Raw genomic sequence first — 16,503 nt, 5'->3', positions numbered from 1 at the left:
TTTGATTTTCTGATCCTGTGTTAGTGTGCTGAGAATGATGGTTTCTAGCTTCATCCATATCCCTGCAAGGGACATGAACTCATCGTTTTTAATGGCTGCATAGTATTCCATGGTGAATATGTGCCACATTTTCTTTACCCAGTCTATCATTGATGGACTTTGGGGTTGGTTCCAACTCTTTTCTATTGTAAATAGTGCTGCAATAAACACACGTGTGTATGTGTCTTCATAGTAGAATGATTTGTAATCCTTTGGTTAAAAGTCAGGAAACAACAGATGCTGGAGAGGATGTGGAGAAATAGGAACACCTTTACACTGTTGGTGGGAGTGCAAATTAGTTCAACCATTGTGGAAGACAGTGTGGCAATACCTCAAGGATCTAGAACAACACTTCAAAATAACACATAGATTGGAGAGGAGCTCTGAAGAGAAATTTAAAAATATTTTACATCAGATTAAGATGAAAATATAGCGCATCAAGTTTTGTTGGATACAGCCAAAGCAGTGATTAGAGAGAAATGTATGGCCCTTAATGTGTATATTAGAAAATAATGATCTAAAATTAGTCATCTGAGCTTCCACCTTAAAAGACTAGAAGAAGATTAGATTAAGTCCAAAGAAGCATAAGCAATAAAATAATAAAAGAGTAGAAATCAATAGAGAAAATCAATTAAGCTAAATGATGTTTCTTTGAAAAGATTAACAAAATTGATAAACCTCTAGCCAAGTTAGCTGAGAAAAAAGAGAGAAAACTGAGCTCGGTGGCTCACGCCTATAATCCCAGCACTTTGGAAGGCTGAGGTGGGTGGATCAGGAGGTCAGGAGTTCGAGACCACCCTGACCAACATGATGAAACCCTCTCTCTATTAAAAATTTAAAAAATTAGCCAGGTTTGGTGGTGCACACCTGTAATCTCAGCTACTTAGGAGACTGAGGCAGGAGAATCGCTTGAACCCAGGAGGTGGAGGTTGCAGTGAGCCAAGATCACACCACTATACACCAGCCCGTGTGACAGAGTGAGACTCCATCTAAAAAAAAGAGAGAGAGAGAGAGAAAGAGAGAAAATATCGAAAATGAAAGAGGTACCATTACTGTTAATTCCATAAATATTAATAGGGTAACCAAGGAATATTATGAACAGCTTTGTGAAAACAAATTTGATAACCTATTTGAAATGGGACAATTCCTTGAAAGACAAAATCTACCAAAACTCACACAAGGAGAAATAGATAATCTGAATAGACATGAGTCTATTAAATGAATTGAATTAATAATTAATAATCTTCCCAAACAGAAAGTATCAGACCCAGATAGGTTCACTGGTGAATTCTGCCAAACACTTAAAGAAATATTTTTTAAACCAATTATCTACAAATTCTTCCAAATAAAAAACAGAAACAGATGGAGCAATTCTTAATCCTTTTATAAGGCAACATAATATGGTACAAAGAATGCAGGACCAGCGGCTAACAGTTTTGAGTTCCAGTTTTGACTTCTATTACTTACTAAAAGGTGAAAATCACTAATCTTTGAGATTCAGTTTATTTTTTAATCAGCAAACTATGGTTAATAATACTGTTATGAACTGAATTATGTCTCCTCAACCCCCAAATTCAGACGTTGAAGCTGTAACTTCAGTGTGACTGTATTTGAAGACCGAACCTTTAGGGATATAATTAAGGTTAAATGAGGTCATAATGGTGGGGCCCTAATGCAATAGAACTGGTGTCATTATAAGAAGAGGAAGAGATACCAGAGGTTGCTCTCTTTCTCTTCATGCATGCACAGAGGAAAGACCATGTGAGAACACAGTGAGAACGTGATATTTATAAGCCAGGAAGACAGCTCTCATGTAAAATCAACTCTGACATCTTGACCTTGGACTCCTAGACTCCAGAACCATGAGAAAACAAGTATTTGTTGTTTAAGCCATCGAGTATATGGTATTTTACTCGACCTGAGTTGTATTTCAGTCTAAAGAGCAGATCTTCTAAGCTTGGGTGGTGGCAGTGGAATATACTGACATGTGAGGTGCCCCTGGTTTGAAGATTTTATTTGTATGCTGCTCTTTAGATCTCATTTAGGACCTGAATTAAAGACTAGAACATATTTTGTTCAAACTCCTCTCCATTTTGCCATTCTTCCCTCTTTAACTCCAAGGTATTCAATTGTTTTTTTCCCCACAGAGGCATTATCCAGGCACCAGAAACAGAGATGGAAAGAGACAGGTTTAATCCAAAGCACCAGTTTCCATTACCTTAAGCTGCCTTGGTGATATTTTTGATGGAGCATAATTCCTCATACTTGGTCTGAAGCCCAAGATATATGCAATACTTCAATCAAATTGCTTGCAACATACTGGAGTGAGTGCCTGGGAACTATAAGTTCCTCAAATATATATTTTTTAAAAGGCTGAATACTTCGTGTACAGGCACTGAACTAAAGGAGGAAAGGTTTTCAAAGTTTCTACTTTTTAGGGAGTTACCCCAATGTTGAAATTGTTCAGTTTTACATGGCACATAAAGGTGTACAGTCATAGCCTATGTCAGAAATTATAGATTCAAGGAGCTTAATTTCAAGTCCTCAGTATTCTAGCTCTGGCTTCCTATTCCGTTCTAATCTTCTATTGCATTGATTCTTTTAGTAGTGTTTCATATACATGTATTTGAGTGACTGCATCATACTTGATGGCCACGTGCTAGGCCACGGGGATAGACAGATGAATCTATACAGGCCTTTCTCTTTTTTCAAAATTTTGGGAATGGAAGTCTCTCTATTGCTGTCCAGGCTGTAGTTCAGTGGCTATTTACACGAGCTATCACAGTACACTGCAGCCTTGAACTTCTGAACTCAAGAGATCCTCCTGCCTCATCCTCCTGAGTAGCTAGGACTGCAGGTCTGTACCACCATGTCTGGCTCTACAGGTCCTTCTTTAAGCAGCTCACAAGCTAATAGTCTCAGAGGGGAAAATTTTAAAGTGTCATGCATGATAAATAGAATTACAGAAGCTTGCTCCACATAAAGAAGTCATACATGAGGGAATGGGGTCCAACCCTGTTCCATTTCTGGTCACTAATTTCTCTAACAGCCTTGGGAGGCAGTAGAAAGCAGAAAATGGATCTTTGTCATGGGAAGTGTAAATTTTGGGTTCTAAGTCTTCTGTTGTATTGATTTTGACTAAGTCACTTCTTGTAGCATATCCAAATGTAATATTATTTTCTTTCTTAACCATAGGGAAAGAATTTAACAAACTTTAAGGAACGAGATATAACCATTAATAATTCTTCTCCCAGTAGTGAATCTCTGCCCCTGAGCAAGAGGTTTGGTCCTTTCAACAATTTTGAAAAAAACATGGAAAGCAGGAAAACATGGAAACTAGGAAATGTGCTGACATTTCAGCAGGATGGATGTGTGCAAAGTTCTTAATTTTAGTCACCTGGGAATGAAATTCTGGGAATAACAGGTACCCAGGTTATACCTATGTTTCCCCTTTATGTCCCATTTGATGCTAAGACACTTGCTGTAACAGAGATGTGGGTGTTTCAGCTGAGAAGAGGAAAAGATACTTGGGTGAGGGGAGGGAGTGATGCTGCTCTACAGCACAGAAATTTGAGATGATGGGCATTGAGGGTTCCATATTTTGCACTGTGCCCTCTTAATGCTGAGCCCCATTTCTCTAGCGATTTCCAAGGCCAAGGGCAGGAATGAGATGTGAAGAAGGAGCAGAGAGTCTGTTGCCCAAATGGAAGTTTGGAGATACATGGACTATAGTCCTAGTTCTGCCATTGACTTGCTGTGTAACCTTGGGCAAGCCATTTCTTAGTTCTGGTCCTCAGTTTCTTTATGTGGAAAAAAGTGGTTCAATTTATTGATCTCCAAGGTAGCATCTCACTCTGACCTTCAATACTTTTGTGTCCTCAAGTTCTTTAGAGAGGAAGCAAATATCAAGACTGTTAGGCATCCTAAACTGGAAGTTATATAATACAAAATAATTTTAAGAAACAATTTTAGAATACAAAAACATGAGGTATATGGACAGGCATGGTGGCTCATGCCTGTAATCCCAGCACTTTGGGAGACGGAGGTGGGAGAATCACGAGGTCAGGAGATCAAAACAATCCTGGCTAACACGGTGAAAACCCATCTCTACTAAAAATACAAAACAACAACAACAAAAAATTAGCCGGGCACGGTGGTGGGTGGCTGTAGTCCCAACTCTCAGGAAGCTGAGGGAGGAGAATGGCATGAAGCTGGGAGGTGGAGCTTGCAATGAGCCTAGATGGTGCCACTGCACTCCAGCCTGGGTGACAGAGTGAGACGCTGTCTCAAGAAACAAAACAAAACAAAACAAAGCAAAACAAAAACCCATGAGGTATGCATTGTGTTACCAGTTTTCTACTCTATGTACTTCCCAGAGTTTCCAGGACAAATACTCTGTCTTTTTGTCCCTAGAAACAATCCAAATATCCTGAAAATTGCAATGTTTCACCATTCCAATTTACATCTCCAAAATTGTCCCATTCAATCAAAAAGAACTTCAGAAAACCAAAAATTTATTATTTATTTGTGTATTTATTTTTTATTATCAAAGCTTTTTTTTTTTTTTTTTTTTTTTTTTTAACAGGAGTCAGTGAACAATTTTTGCTTCAGAAACTATGGTCGCCCCCATCTCACACGCAGAGACATACATAGGCTCAAAATAAAGGGATGGAGGAAGATTTACCAAGCAAATGGAGAACAAAAAAAAGCAGGGGTTGCAATACTAGTCTCTGATAAAACAGACTTTAAACCATCAAAGATCAAAAGAGACAAAGAAGGCCATTACATAATGGTAAAGGGATCAATTCAACAGGAAGAGCTAACTATCCTAAATATATATGCACCCAATACAGGAGCACCCAGATTCATAAAGCAAGTCCTTAGAGACTTACAAAGAGACTTAGACCCCCATACAATAATAATGGGAGATTTCAACACTCCACTGTCAACATTAGACAGATCAACGAGACAGAAAGTTAACAAGGATATCCAGGAATTGAACTCATCTCTGCAGCAAGCAGACCTAATAGACATCTATAGAACTCTCCACCCCAAATCAACAGAATATACATTCTTCTCAGCACCACATCATACTTACTCCAAAATCGACCACGTAATTGGAAGTAAAGCACTCCTCAGCAAATGTACAAGAACAGAAATTATAACAAACTGTCTCTCAGACCACAGTGCAATCAAACTGCAACTCAGGACTAAGAAACTCAATCAAAACCACTCAACTACATGGAAACTGAACAACCTGCTCCTGAATGACTACTGGGTACATAACGAAATGAAGGCAGAAATAAATATGCTCTTTGAAACCAATGAGAACAAAGATACAACATACCAGAATCTCTGGGACACATTTAAAGCAGTGCGTAGAGGGAAATTTATAGCACTAAATGCCCACAAGAGAAAGCAGGAAAGATCTAAAATTGACACTCTAACATCACAATTAAAAGAACTAGAGAAGCAAGAGCAAACACATTCGAAAGCTAGCAGAAGGCTAGCAATAACTAAGATCAGAGCAGAACTGAAGGAGATAGAGACACAAAAAACTCTCCAAAAAATCAATGAATCCAGGAGTTGGTTTTTTGAAAAGATCAACAAAATTGTCAGACCACTAGCCAGACTAATAAAGAAGAAAAGAGAGAAGAATCAAATCGACGCAATTAAAAATGATAAAGGGGATATCACCACCGACCCCACAGAAATACAAAGTACCATCAGAGAATACTATAAACACCTCTACGCAAATAAACTGGAAAATCTAGAAGAAATGGATAATTTCCTGGACACTTACACTCTTCCAAGACTAAACCAGGAAGAAGTTGAATCCCTGAATAGACCAATAGCAGGCTCTGAAATTGAGGCAATAATTAATAGCCTACCAACCAAAAAAAGTCCAGGACCAGATGGATTCACAGCTGAATTCTACCAGAGGTACAAGGAGGAGTTGGTACCATTCCTTCTGAAACTATTCCAATCAATAGAAAAAGAGGGAATCCTCCCTAACTCATTTTATGAGGCCAACATCATCCTGATACCAAAGCCTGGCAGAGACACAACAAAAAAAGAGAATTTTAGACCAATATCCCTCATGAACATCGATGCAAAAATCCTCCATAAAATACTGGCAAACCGGATTCAGCAACACATCAAAAAGCTTATCCACCATGATCAAGTGGGCTTCATCCCTGGGATGCAAGGCTGGTTCAACATTCGCAGATCAATAAACATAATCCAGCATATAAACAGAACCAAAGACAAGAACCACATGATTATCTCAATTGATGCAGAAAAGGCTTTTGACAAAATTCAACAGCCCTTCATGCTAAAAACGCTCAATAAATTCGGTATTGATGGAACGTACCTCAAAATAATAAGAGCTATTTATGACAAACCCACATCCAATATCATACTGAATGGGCAAAAACTGGAAAAATTCCCTTTGAAAACTGTCACAAGACAGGGATGCCCTCTATCACCACTCCTATTCAACATAGTGTTGGAAGTTCTGGCTAGGGCAATTAGGCAAGAGAAAGAAATCAAGGGTATTCAGTTAGGAAAAGAAGAAGTCAAATTGCCCTGTTTGCAGATGACATGATTGTATATTTAGAAAACCCCATTGTCTCAGCCCAAAATCTCCTTAAGCTGATAAGCAACTTCAGCAAAGTCTCAGGATACAAAATTAATGTGCAAAAATCACAAGCATTCTTATACACCAGTAACAGACAAACAGAGAGCCAAATCAGGAATGAACTTCCATTCACAATTGCTTCAAAGAGAATAAAATACCTAGGAATCCAACTTCCAAGGGATGTAAAGGACCTCTTCAAGGAGAACTACAAACCACTGCTCAGTGAAATCAAAGAGGACACAAACAAATGGAAGAACATACCATGCTCATGGATAGGAAGAATCAATATCGTGCAAATGGCCATACTGCCCAAGGTAATTTATAGATTCAATGCCATCCCCATCAAGCTACCAATGAGTTTCTTCACAGAATTGGAAAAAACTGCTTTAAAGTTCATATGGAACCAACAAAGAGCCCGCATCTCCAAGACAATCCTAAGTCAAAAGAACAAAGCTGGAGGCACCACACTACCTGACTTCAAACTATACTACAAGGCTACAGTAACCAAAACAGCATGGTACTGGTACCAAAACAGAGATATAGACCAATGGAACAGAACAGAGTCCTCAGAAATAATACCACACATCTACAGCCATCTGATCTTTGACAAACCTGAGAGAAACAAGAAATGGGGAAAGGATTCCCTATTTAATAAATGGTGCTGGGAAAATTGGCTAGCCATAAGTAGAAAGCTGAAACTGGATCCTTTCCTTACTCCTTATACGAAAATTAATTCAAGATGGATTAGAGACTTAAATGTTAGACCTAATACCATAAAAATCCTAGAGGAAAACCTAGGTAGTACCATTCAGGACATAGGCATGGGCAAAGACTTCATGTCTAAAACACCAAAAGCAACGGCAGCAAAAGCCAAAATTGACAAATGGGATCTAATTAAACTAAAGAGCTTCTGCACAGCAAAAGAAACTACCATCAGAGTGAACAGGCAACCTACAGAATGGGAGAAAATTTTTGCAATCTACTCATCTGACAAAGGGCTAATATCCAGAACCTACAAAGAACTCAAACAAATTTAGAAGAAAAAAACAAACAACCCCATCAAAAAGTGGGCAAAGGATATGAACAGACATTTCTCAAAAGAAGACATTCATACAGCCAACAGACACGTGAAAAAATGCTCATCATAACTGGCCATCAGAGAAATGCAAATCAAAACCACAATGAGATACCATCTCACACCAGTTAGAATGGCGATCATTAAAAAGTCAGGAAACAACAGGTGCTGGAGAGGATGTGGAGAAATAGGAACACTTTTACACTGTTGGTGGGATTGTCAACTAGTTCAACCATTATGGAAAACAGTATGGCGATTCCTCAAGGATCTAGAACTAGATGTACCATATGACCCAGCCATCCCATTACTGGGTATATACCCAAAGGATTATAAATTATGCTGCTATAAAGACACATGCACACGTATGTTTATTGCAGCACTATTCACAATAGCAAAGACTTGGAATCAACCCAAATGTCCATCAGTGACAGATTGGATTAAGAAAATGTGGCACATATACACCATGGAATACTATGCAGCCATCAAAAAGGATGAGTTTGCGTCCTTTGTAGGGACATGGATGCAGCTGGAAACCATCATTCTTAGCAAACTATCACAAGAACAGAAGACCAAACACCGCATGTTCTCACTCATAGGTGGGAACTGAACAATAAGATCACTTGGACTCAGGAAGGGGAACATCACACACAGGGACCTTTTATGGGGAGGGGGCAGGGGGGAGGGATTGCATTGGGAGTTATACCTGATGTAAATGATGAGTTGATGGGTGCAGCACACCAACATGGCACAAGTATACATATGTAACAAACCTGCACGTTATGCACATGTACCCTACAACTTAAAGTATAATAATAATTAATTAATTAAAAAAAAACTGAGAAAAACTTGTAAAAACAAAAGATAAGGACAGACGTATAGTGGCTATGACTACTTTTTAGGTCACTTTTTCCCTAGGTTTTTCAGGAATTGCTTATTAATGTAGTCTACAAGTATTTTTATTAGTGCCTGCCACGTGTTGGCATTGTTCAAAATGCTTGGGATATATCAGGAAATAAAACAAAGATCCTTGCCATTTCCTAAAAAAAAAAAAAAAAAAAAAAAAAAATTAAAAATTAAATAAATAAATAAATAAATAAATAAATTCTCTCCACTTATGTTTCTATGGAGAAAAAGGGTTTTCTCACAGTTTTTGAGATATATTTTCACTGAATATAGAAGTATAGGATGACAGGTTTTTTTTTCTTCTGATCACTTTAAAGCTTTCTCTTCATTTTCTTCTGCTGCATGGTTTCTAATAAAAAGTATACTACAATCCTCATCTCTATTCTTCTGAATAATTTTTTATTTGTCTGCCTTAAGGATTTTGTCTTTATATTTAGTTTTTAGCTGTGTGAATAAATTCGTGTCTGTATTTAAAAAAAAAAAAAAAAAGAAACTATGGTCGCCATAATTCTGTAGCACTTATCTGATCTTTCCTTTCTAGGTTTTCCTCATGTATATCAATTTCTTTATTAGCATAAATAATTTTCAAAGCAATTGAAACTTTGATCAATGTAATCAGCTTGGATCATTTATTACTCATAAATGACATGTGCTTGGGAATATGAAGAACCAGTCTTAAAACTATACATTTACAATGAATGCTTGGAATAGAAATAGAGGCCAACTAGGTTTCTCCACTGTAAGGTTCTGGAGATAATTAGAGGGAAGAAGAATTTGGGAAGTGGGGAGGAGTAGCAACAAACAGGGAGAAGCCGGAAGTTTCAAATAGTCTTTGTATGTGGTCTCCACTTGCAGGGATTGGAAATCAACAGGTTTGGACTTAGGTGAAGGATTGGGCAAGTGATGCCTGACTGAAATTTTATCTTTAGCCCAAATCTCTATCTTCGGAATTTCACAATGCCTGTTCTGTCTCTCAATTTGACGGCTCAAACTCATTTATCTTCCCTCCCAGACCCCTTTTCTTCTGTTACTGGTACCACTATTTTCATATTCCTGATCACTAAGAATAATAATCTTGGCAATATCTCTGAATCTTCCATTGCCCTGCTAAATCCAGTCAGTTGCCAAGTTCTGTGGATATTCCTTTATAATCTGTCTCACAATGAGCAACTCCTTTCCATACTTACTGCCACCACTCTGATTTAGACCTTCATGACTTCCCATTTTAAATATTATACTAACATATCTGATCCATTCCCTTTAAACCTTGTTATCTTCAATCAATAAAAATCTACAGAAGCCTTTAGCTTAGTTTCTTTTTCTACCCTCAGTATTAGACCAAGTGTATGGGGAGATTACATTCTCAATTTTCATTGACGTAAGTGCATTTTCCATTGAGGGAGGTAGAGAAGGAATAGCATTCTCAGTTACAAGGAACAGCATCAGCTTGTGCAATTTCCTGGAATAGTTGGAGGTAATTTCAGAAGTACATAGTAGCCTAATGAAAGATTCTCCCGTAGTTACATTAGTGTCAAACTTTGAAACACTCCCATTGTACATTTTACCTGGTAATTTGAACTTTAAAGCAGACCTGACACCTATAGTTTTCCTATGACAACAACCCCATAAGATTTAATCTTCTTTACTTCTTTTATTAGGTACTTATATCAGCTGAATGTTTTTCTGTTGCTTTTTGTCCTCTAGCCTCATCTGATCCATCTCACAGATGTTGGAGATTCAGGGATTTCCCTTAGGTTTAAGTATCTCCCATCATTACCAGCATTGGCCTCTTCCCACAGTCATGTTCCCGTCAATCACATGGACTTGGCCACATGGCAGCTTTGCTGATGGGCTCTGCAGCCATCTCCCACAAATCCTGGCCAAGAGGTGACATTCAATCTATCCACAGAGAATAATTCCATCCTGCCAAAACTGTAAAACTGTCTGGGATTGTAGTACCTTCCAGTTATGCGCACTAGGAGGCACCTTTTAAAGACATTCATCAGTTCCCTAATGATTTCATGGTACAGCAGGTGGAGCTCAGGTGACTTGTAGCAGGAAAGTAAGGCCAGAGCAATGCTGGCCTAAAGGTTTAAGGTCAGAGCCCCTGAAACTGTTAAGTCATAAGGCAAGAAAAGTCCATTGGGCGTTTCTGGGACCTGTCCCAAAGATGAGAGAATATCCTAAAGAGCAAAAGAACACAAATGTCCTAGTTGTCAGGTGAAGGATGCCCCCTAAATGGGGCTTATAGGATTACTCAGCCTATTAGTGATCTCAGCCTCATCACTCCAGGGCTGCCATCTCCTCAGTGGACCTTCTTGGCCGGATCTAGAAGCATCTCTGGAGGGCTTGCCCAGTGTCCCAGGCACGTACAATACTCCCACCTAACTCAAACCACATGCAGAAAGATTATGTCATACTTGGCATTTAACCAGTTGAGAAAGGCATCAGAGGGTGTCCAGATCTCAACTTGTTTGAACAAATGTTCAAAAAACATTTCTAAGGGGATATTCCAGAAAAACATACTCACTTAAGCTCTTAAAACAGATGGTCATTCTCTAGGATTGTGTTGCTTTTCAGCCATTATTATTGAGTGCCGTAAGTGATATCAAATCACTTTAAAGTTCGAATTATGATAGCTCTTCAGATTTTCCTTGCAGCTTTATAGTGGGTTAGGAGAAGGATGTGGCAGAGAGCAGTACATAATGCTGAGGAAGAAACATACTGTTGTATTTCAGAGTTAGGCAGACAAAGGCTTAGATCCCTGACTAACTGGGTGACTTAACTTCTTCAAACCTCAGTTTCTTTATTTATAAAATTGAGATAATAACATTGCTTATTTGATAGGTTTGTGAAAGGAACTAAAAGAGATATCACATACAAAGGGTCACCATATTGCATGTTATGTAGTAGTAGTAGTAGTAGTAGTAGTAGTACTGTTACTAATGCTGTTTCTAATATAGGCTATGGGGGCTATTCCCAAATTAGATGGGAAGTTGAAGAGGACCTCAGGGTTATGATTTTCTAGCCTACGAAGAAGGTGGTCAGACCATGGAGAAAGATTCCAGGACTGCAATTTTAGCTTGGAACAGGGTAAATACCAGAGCATGTAGGGACCTGATATTTTGTTTTCTTCATCTGAGAATGAAGCTCTTCTTCCCTTCATTAGTTTGCTATGTGCCCTAGCTCAACCCACTGTAGATCTCTGGGTTTCAGTTCCCACACTTGAAAATAAAACCCTATGGCATGTATTTGAAGCTAGCTGGCCTAAACCAGAGTCTTAACCTGTGAATGGAACATGGTATGTGCAAACTGGTCCACAAGGGACATGGTATTAGCCTCTGAAGGCACTAAGCTAATCTAATCAGCTCATAATCCAGAGATATACTATAGCCATCACCAGCCATCATCATCATCTTTGTTAACAACAGCCAAACAGTGATATCTTGGGCTCATTGCCAGAAGGAAGCATGGTCTTACTTTCAATATAGCCATCATGTTGGTACTTCGCATTTTAAAATGTTAGATTTTTAAATATGTATCATATGTTTGGACTTATGGTTGTACAACTCAATAAGAAGTTTTATAACTTTATTTAAAAAGAACTGAATCAAAATTTTCTTTGCACTTACATTCTTTCAGTTACTTTATGTAGTCTTCTGCACATGCATCTTAAAAAGTACAATATAGTTATTTGGCTATTACCTATGCTATGTTACTTTTTTTTTTTAATAGATAATCAATCATCTGGTTATATGTCAGGCCTGCAGAAATACTGCCTTCTCATTTGATATCAGTGTATGATCAAGTTCATTGCTTCATTGCCTTTTAACTAGTATTTATGTTACAGGCAGAATGTTAAATTAGGAATTGTAAACAATTCCTAGGCAATATGTATAATGTTCATAAGACATTCCTAGAAATTGTTCATAATGCCTGTAACATATATGCAAATAGCAAGATGCCTGAAACACATAGGAAACCTTCAAGATGTTAACTGGCCATCTCTATGACATCTTTGGAGTGCAACATTTGTTTTAGCAATTCTATTTATTTATCTGTTTATATGTCAACATACTAATCATAATTCTAGTAATAATAGTGCTACTTAATATTTATAGCTCTCACAAATTCCTGTATTTTTACTAGCTGTTTGGTGATTCATGGCTTCAAACGTGCTCATTTTAAGAGGTACAAGAAATAAAAGAAACCAACAAACAGAAATAAAGGGAATCTTGTTTATCAGATCCTCTAAAATCCCATCCAAATTTTCTTATTCCTGTTCACAAGATTTAGCTCATGTTTCCTTTCTTTTTCCCTACCTCACTCAACTCTATGTAAGCAGTTTTCAATATCCTAACTCCTCCAAGTTTTCCTAGGCTACTCAAAAGAAACCCAATAAATTTTACCAATCTCCTCTATCTCAACATGAAACTTCCTTGCCTTTCCCTGCTTACCTCCCTGCTAATGGGCCTGAGTATGCACATGGTGTAATTGTTTTATCTATATATTTGATTCCCATCTGTATTTATCTTATTTCCATTTACTATTTTGAAATGATCTACACATTGGTTTATGTCAACATTGTCTGTTATAAGTTATCTCTATATAATCACCCCCAACAATTTGGAGATGAAAAAGAAAAATGTTGCATTAGTTTAGCCTTTGAGAGTTAAGATCGTATCGCATCACTGACTGGAATTCTTTACTCTCTCAGGCAGTAGTATCTCTAGTCCATTCCAACAATTAAACCATTTTGGTTAACTTCTGACTGACTAATGTAACTGGACCATCTTAGCAGGCCCAGTAAGATGACGCCAGGGAATGAGCTAGCAACATGGGACGTGGAACCAAGAGGGAAACCTCTGAGTTATTAGACAGAGCCTTCTGACAATTGACATCAGAATCCATTATAGGTGCCAAGGAATTGACTGATGTTGTAAGATGCTGTTGAGCAATATTCGACAGTCATATAAATGGGTGCTTAAACCTGCTCAGATGATAAACATCACTCCCATTTTGATATCTACTGTATCCAGAGATGATTCAACTGTCAGGGCCCAGCTCAGATCTCTTTTCTCTGTGAAACTCCTCTAGTTGCTTTGGGTCAGACTGGCCTATCCTTTTTTATTTTTTTGAGACAGAGTCTCACTGTGTCACCCAGGCTGGAGTACAGTGGCTCGATCTCAGCCCACTGCAAGCTCTGCCTCCCAGGTTCATGCCATTCTCCTGCCTCAGCCTCACAAGTAGGTGGGAATATAGGCACCTGCCACCACATGTGGCTAATGTTTTGTTTTTTTAGTAGACACTTGGTTTTGCCATGTTAGCCAGGATGGCCTTGATCTCCTGACCTCATGATCCACCTTCCTCGGCCTCCCAAAGTGCTGGGATTACAGGCGTGAGTGACCACACTGGCCTGGCCTATCTTTCAAAACAAAACCAAAAACAACAACAACAAAAAACAAACAAACAAACAAAAACTCCTCCAGCCCTTTATTTATTTTTATTTATTTATTTATTTTTATTATTATTATACTTTAAGTTCTAGGGTACATGTGCATAACGTGCAGGTTTGATACATATGTATACTTGTGCCATGTTGCTGTGCTGCACCCATCAACTCGTCAGCACCCATCAACTCGTCATTTACATCAGGTATAACTCCTAATGCAATCCCTACCCCTCCCCCCTCCCCCCTCCCCATGATAGGCCCCGGTGTGTGATATTCCCCTTCCCGAGTCCAAGTGATCTATTGTTCAGTTCCCACCTATGAGTGAGAACATGCGGTGTTTGGTTTTCTGTTCTTGCGATAGTTTGCTAAGAATGATGGTTTCCGGCTGCATCCATGTCCCTACAAAGGACACAAACTCATCCTTTTTTATGGCTGCATAGTATTCCATGTTGTATATGTGCCACATTTTCTTAATCCAATCTGCCACTGATGGACATTTGGGTTGATTCCAAGTCTTTGCTATTGTGAATAGTGCCGCAATAAACATACGTGTGCATGTGTCTTTATAGCAGAATGATTTATAATCCTTTGGGTATATACCCAGTAATGGGATGGCTGGGTCATATGGTACATCTAGTTCTAGATCCATGAGGAATCGCCATACTGTTTTCCATAATGGTTGAACTAGTTGACAATCCCACCAACAGTGTAAAAGTGTTCCTATTTCTCCACATCCTCTCCAGCACCTGTTGTTTCCCAACTTTTTAATGATTGCCATTCTAACTGGTGTAAGATGGTATCTCATTGTGGTTTTGATTTGCATTTCTCTGATGGCCAGTGATGATGAGCATTTTTTCATGTGTCTGTTGGCTGTATGAATGTCTTCTTTTGAGAACTGTCTGTTCATATCCTTTGCCCAATTTTTGATGGGGTCGTTTGTTTGTTTCCTGTAAATTTGTTTGAGTTCTTTGTAGATTCTGGATATTAGCCCTTTGTCTGATGAGTACATTGCAAAAATGTCCTCCCACTCTGTAAGTTGCCTTTTCGCTCTGATGGTAGTTTCTTTTGCTGTGCAGAAGCTCTTTAGTTTAATTAGACCCCATTTGTCTATTTTGGCTTTTGCTGCCGTTGCTTTTGGTGTTTTAGACATGAAGTCCTTGCCCATGCCTATGTCCTGAACGGTATACCCTAGATTTTCTTCTAGGGTTTTTATGGTATTAGGTCTAACATTTAAGTCTCCAGTCCATCTTGAATTAATTTTCATATAAGGAGTAAGGAATGGATCCAGTTTCAGCTTTCTACTTATGGCTAGCCAATTATCCCAATACCATTTATTAAATAGGGAATCCTTTCCCCATTTCTTGTTTTTCTGAGGCTTGTCAAAGATCAGATGGCTGTAGATGTGTGGTATTATTTCTGAGGACTCTGTTCTGTTCCGTTGGTCTATATCTCTGTTTTGGTACCAGTACCATGCTGTTTTGGTTACTGTAGCCTTGTAGTATAGTTTGAAGTCAGGTAGCGTGATGCCTGCAGCTTTGTTCCTTTGACTTCATCCCTGGGATGCAAGGCTGGTTCAACATACGCAAATCAATAAATGTAATCCAGCATATAAACAGAACCAAAGACAAAAACCACATGATTATCTCAATAGATGCAGAAAAGACCTTTGACAAAATTCAACAGCCCTTCATGCTAAAAACGCTCAATAAATTCGGTATTGATGGAACATATCTCAAAATCATAAGAGCTATTTATGACAAACCCACAGCCAATATCATACTGAATGGGCAAAAACTGGAAAAATTCCCTTTGAAAACTGGCACAAGACATGGATGTCCTCTCTGACCACTCCTATTCAACATAGTGTTGGAAGTTTAGGCCAGGGCGATCAGGCTAGAGAAAGAAATAAAGGATATTCAGTTAGGAAAAGAAGAAGTCAAATTGTCCCTGTTTGTGGATGACATGATTGTATATTTAGAAAACCCCATTGTCTCAGCCCAAAATCTCCTGAAGCTGATAAGCAACTTCAGCAAAGTCTCAGGATGTAAAATTAATGTGCAAAAATCACAAGCATTTTTATACACCAGTAACAGACAGAGAGCCAAATCATGAATGAACTTCCATTCACAATTGCTTCAAAGGGAATGAAATAGCTAGGAATCCAACTTACTGGGGATGTAAAGGACCTCTTCAAGGAGAACTACAAACCACTGCTCAGTGAAATAAAAGAGGACACAAACAAATGGAAGAACATACCATGCTCATGGATAGGAAGAATCAATTTTCTGAAAATGGCCATACTGCCCAAGGTAATTTATAGATTCAATGCCATCCCCATCAAGCTACCAATGAGTTTCTTCACAGAATTGGAAAAAACTGCTTTAAAGTTCATAT

General features: G+C 38.4%; 1 long non-coding RNA gene and 1 other non-coding gene across 2 annotated transcripts in view; both read left to right on the top strand.

The window, feature by feature from the left end:
- LOC144338770 (uncharacterized) overlaps positions 1-16,503 on the top strand; it is a 293,409-nt gene that overhangs the window by 72,431 nt on the left and 204,475 nt on the right. The window lies entirely within an intron of this gene.
- Positions 12,514-12,601, top strand: MIR384 (microRNA mir-384). Its single transcript, NR_032510.1, has one exon. It is a non-coding gene; the product is annotated as a microRNA mir-384 (primary transcript).

The sequence above is a fragment of the Macaca mulatta genome, chromosome X (genome assembly GCF_049350105.2).
Source record: "Macaca mulatta isolate MMU2019108-1 chromosome X, T2T-MMU8v2.0, whole genome shotgun sequence".
NCBI classification, from domain to species: Eukaryota; Metazoa; Chordata; class Mammalia; order Primates; family Cercopithecidae; genus Macaca; species Macaca mulatta.
This window is presented reverse-complemented; position numbering and strand designations above follow the sequence as displayed.